The sequence below is a fragment of the Arachis ipaensis genome, chromosome B6 (genome assembly GCF_059453495.1).
Source record: "Arachis ipaensis isolate K30076 ecotype BB chromosome B6, ASM5945349v1, whole genome shotgun sequence".
Taxonomy (NCBI): domain Eukaryota; kingdom Viridiplantae; phylum Streptophyta; class Magnoliopsida; order Fabales; family Fabaceae; genus Arachis; species Arachis ipaensis.
In genome coordinates, this window is record NC_142441.1 from 83,918,504 (window position 1) to 83,922,723 (window position 4,220).

The window sequence follows — 4,220 nt, forward strand, 5'->3', positions numbered from 1 at the left end:
CAAAAATATATTTTTAACATATTTAATTTTAAATTAAATCTTTATTTCTTTTTATTCATGTGAATACTAAATAATACTACATAATAAAGAAATTTCACAAAATAATTTGATTAATTAAAGAAAAAGACATAATATACCATCAATCAATGTCTTAATTTTTATGAGAAAATGTGTGTATACAATTTTTTGTCTCTAAAATTGATTGTTGTACATCTATAGGTTGTATCTTTATTTTTGTATCAAATAAAATTTAAATATTATTTATATAAAAATTTCTATCCAACTACAAAAAAATATGAAAAACATAATTAACAACAAAGAAATACAAATTGATTATGTAACATCCTACTACACAGTGTTTTACACTTAAGTCGTAGAACAGAGGTAGTGTGGTATAATAGACCTCTAAATAGTAAAGATATACATATAATACTGAAAGAAATAATATACTAGGAGCCTTGAAACAAAACGGGTAAACAAAATTCCAAAATAAAAAGTGCAACGCTCAAGGAATAGGATTACTTGCATGCTAAGAGACCTAATAGGAACATGATAAAGATAAGCAGAAGGATAAAGGAAAGCCAAGGTAACAGCATAACTAGCCCCTGACTCAGCCTGCGAAGCTAAGGCTGGCCGGAGGATATATATATATACATATAAACATACTTAAGTATCCCCAAAATACACCAAAACATCAAAGTAAACTCCTATCTCTCCCTAATCCTCTAAGAGGAGCAGCATACACAAGTTACTTGGAGAGTAAGCTAAACAAATATATACATATATACAACCAAAAACCAAAATACACCCAAGGACTACTTCGCTTCCCAAGATCCAGACGTCTAGCGAGGAGCCTTTCGACCTGCATCTGAAAAACAACAATACAATATGGAATGAGAACCGGAGGTTCTCAGCATGGTAAAAGTGCCACGCGCATAAGAAATACGGTCCTGAGAATGCCATAGGCAATCATAGAACTCCGTTATTCAATTATCCAACTTAAGTACTAAACAGAAACCATAAATAGGGGTAGGTATTCTAAATCTGCCTAACTTACTCAAGTTCAAGCTTAACCTAACACCAAACCATTTCCTCCGTTTCCTCCATCCTTTCATCATTCAGAATGTAACAGAAACAAGCAACCAAACAAGTTCACGCACAAGTAATGATCAAATAGTACAAATAGCAAGTATAACAAATAGCAGGTAATATATATCAATTAGGCATACCCAAAAAAATGCATAGCAATCAATACAAACAAATGCATATGATGCATGCCTGTCCTATGGCTGATGGGGCCCATCTGTCGGTTATCCAGCCAACCCGACAAGTCCGAAAACCTTAGACTGTCCCCCGTCGCGCATCCCCAAGAGTCTATGCATAGAGTTCACATTCATATTTCATAAAATCACTCAATGGGGGCTATCCATACCCGGGAATTTATACGTGCCCGGTCACCCTTACGACGTAGGGTCAACAGAGTATCGAGATTCAACCTGGAACACGTGATGGCGAGCCACGGCTCTTACCTAGGGAACTCGTATCTCAGATAGCATTATTCAAAAGCCATTTCATAGTCATAATCATTATTTAATCATTCATCAAGTCATGGCATATTAACTCCTTTTATTAACAACCTCCCTTTCACATTTTTCATCGTCATTCCCTTATAATTCAACTTGATTACCCTTTCCGGGTCCTGACCAAACTTTTTATCAAACTCTTCTCATCCTTCTTAATATCTAATAATCTTAAAATCAACCCAACTCTAACATTAAATCAATCACATCACACGAGGATTGAACTTTAACTTCTCGAACTCATGACTATCACTAAGACATCCTCGACACTCTATTTTCTTTTCTGTTTCTAATATAGCAAATGAACTCGGAATTGCACAAACTTTATGTCCAGGCGTTCATATTGAAATAAAATTTCTAACAAACTAAATATCATAATTTTCTGATTTTTCTAGCCTCAGAAATAAAGGAAAAACCGTGACTGCTCTGCAGTGCATAAAACCAGAAAAACAGCAGCAGCATGTGATATTCAAAATTCAATATAAAATACAAGTTAAATCCAATGACTTTGAAAATTAATGTAGTTAAAATTTACTCATCCAGGTTTCTTTCTCAATTGGTTCTGAGTCAATACCATTTTTAATGAAAAAGTTACATTACCTGGAAGTTAAGTAAAAATGAGACAAAATCTGTTTTAAAAACCAACAAGTTTAGTACCTTTCAATTGGAATAACTTTTATTACAAAACTCCAAATAAGCTAAATTTTGATTTGAGAACCCCTAGCTCATCCAAAACCAAGTGTGTCTTGGTTGCAACCCAATTTCTATTTAATTCTAAGAGTTACAAGCATTGGAAGTTGATGCATAGCTTGCTGAAATCTGTTTCTTTTTAGTTTTGACCACCAATATTCAAAAATTCACAGCTCCCAATCCTCAACTCTTAAAATTTTGAAATTTTAGAGAAATAAAGCAAGTTAATCAAATTTTATAACAAAATTGGTTTCGCTCCAAAACTCAACTCGTAAAAGTCGCAGCAAGACAAACAAGTTGCTGCCTGTTTGATCTTTTCTGCTGCTGGACAGATTTAACAACCTAACTTTAAAAATTTGTCATAAATTGTATATTTAACAAAAAGGTCCCAAAATTTCCAGTTTAGTTCCTTATATTCCCAAGTTTAGCCCAAACTTGGTCTCATACAATTCCGATCATTACATAATTAGTTACAGCATATACAATACCACCACAACACAACTCTACATCCTTATTAACAAACACCAATTCTAATCCATCATAAATAAATATAAGAGCACACCATTAATAGCTTTCACACCTCATAATTCTAATATATAAATTCACTAACAAATCTATTCTAACAACATTACAAGGCTAATCATTAATTACAACAAACAATCCAACTTATTCTATGGTTCCTCTAACCTAAGTTTTCACAACACCGTAAATATTAAACGTGCGAAACTTAAACCATACCTTGGCCGATCACTTAATTCACCCAAGGCAGCTTCTCAACATAAAATCACAGCCCCTCCAAGCTCAATCAAACAGCCCCAAAGCAAGCCTTGTCACCAACAAAGCTCCAAGTAATCCAAATTCAAGTTCAATGCATAAACACCCTCTTAAACTACACCTAATACACATATATATGTTCCAATTCAGTTCTCTATTACCAAAAACAAGATTGAGCTAGGGTTAGGGTGTTCATACCATACCCATATGCTCAATAGCTTGAGCCCACAAGTTCCGGAATCTAACTTGAACCTAGAACACAAAAATTGGACAAGATTCACTATAGGTTTTCAAGTTTACCAAAGAAAGAGGGATAGAGATTCTGAACTCAATAGAAGGCTTACCAGAGAAATTGTTTGGATAGAAAGGTAGAGCTCGACGCGCTGAGCGCGTGGCCGCGAATGGTGCGGCAATCGGAGCCCGGATGAGGAAGTTATGGTAGTTGGAAGGAATGGTGAGGGTTAGGTTTCTTCTCTTCTCCCCCTTGCTGTGTTTTTCGTTGCTGTGGTGAAATGGAGAAGATGAAGCTGCTGCTTCATTTATGTTAGGGGCCCGGTTGAACCCATGGATCCGGTTTGGGCCCCGGTTCAACCGGTTCGGCCCTTCCGGTCCGATTTTGGGCCAAATTATCGAAATTGGTATCAAAATTCTCGTTTCGATGAGCTCTATCCTATTTTGATATTAGTTTTGTATTTTTAACTTTCCTAATTAAAATTTAATTTACTAACTAATAATTTACCGATTTTAGCGGGGTTTACAGATTAAATAGTATCTGATCATCTCAATTTATCAAAGAATTCTCTATACACAACATTAATCATGCAATTCTCAAAAACTCCCTCATGATATAAAAGTTTATAATAACATAATACATTAAGGGGATAAATACATAGAGTAAGATTAATCTACTCTAAATTAGAAATAGAACTATTTAATTAATTTGATTATCTATTTTAGAACAAATTATTATAATTATGTGCATTTGATTCCTGAAACTAAAAATATATGATTTCTTTTCAATTGATAGTTTTATTATTTATATATATGTATATATTAATTATTTAATTAATGGTTTCTTTGTTACGAGGATATACTTATTTTGTTTAAATAATTCTAAATATTTTTTTATTTATGTATATGTATATATTAATTTTAGGTAAATATATTTAAGTCACA

General features: G+C 33.5%; 1 long non-coding RNA gene across 1 annotated transcript; it reads right to left on the reverse strand.

The window, feature by feature from the left end:
- Window positions 1-453: 453 nt before the first annotated feature.
- LOC107648249 (uncharacterized) lies at window positions 454-3,605 on the reverse strand. Its single transcript, XR_015885768.1, has 4 exons — window positions 3,389-3,605; window positions 3,243-3,296; window positions 3,009-3,165; window positions 454-868 (listed from the first exon to the last, which is right to left on the reverse strand). It is a non-coding gene; the product is annotated as an uncharacterized LOC107648249 (long non-coding RNA).
- Window positions 3,606-4,220: the final 615 nt, after the last annotated feature.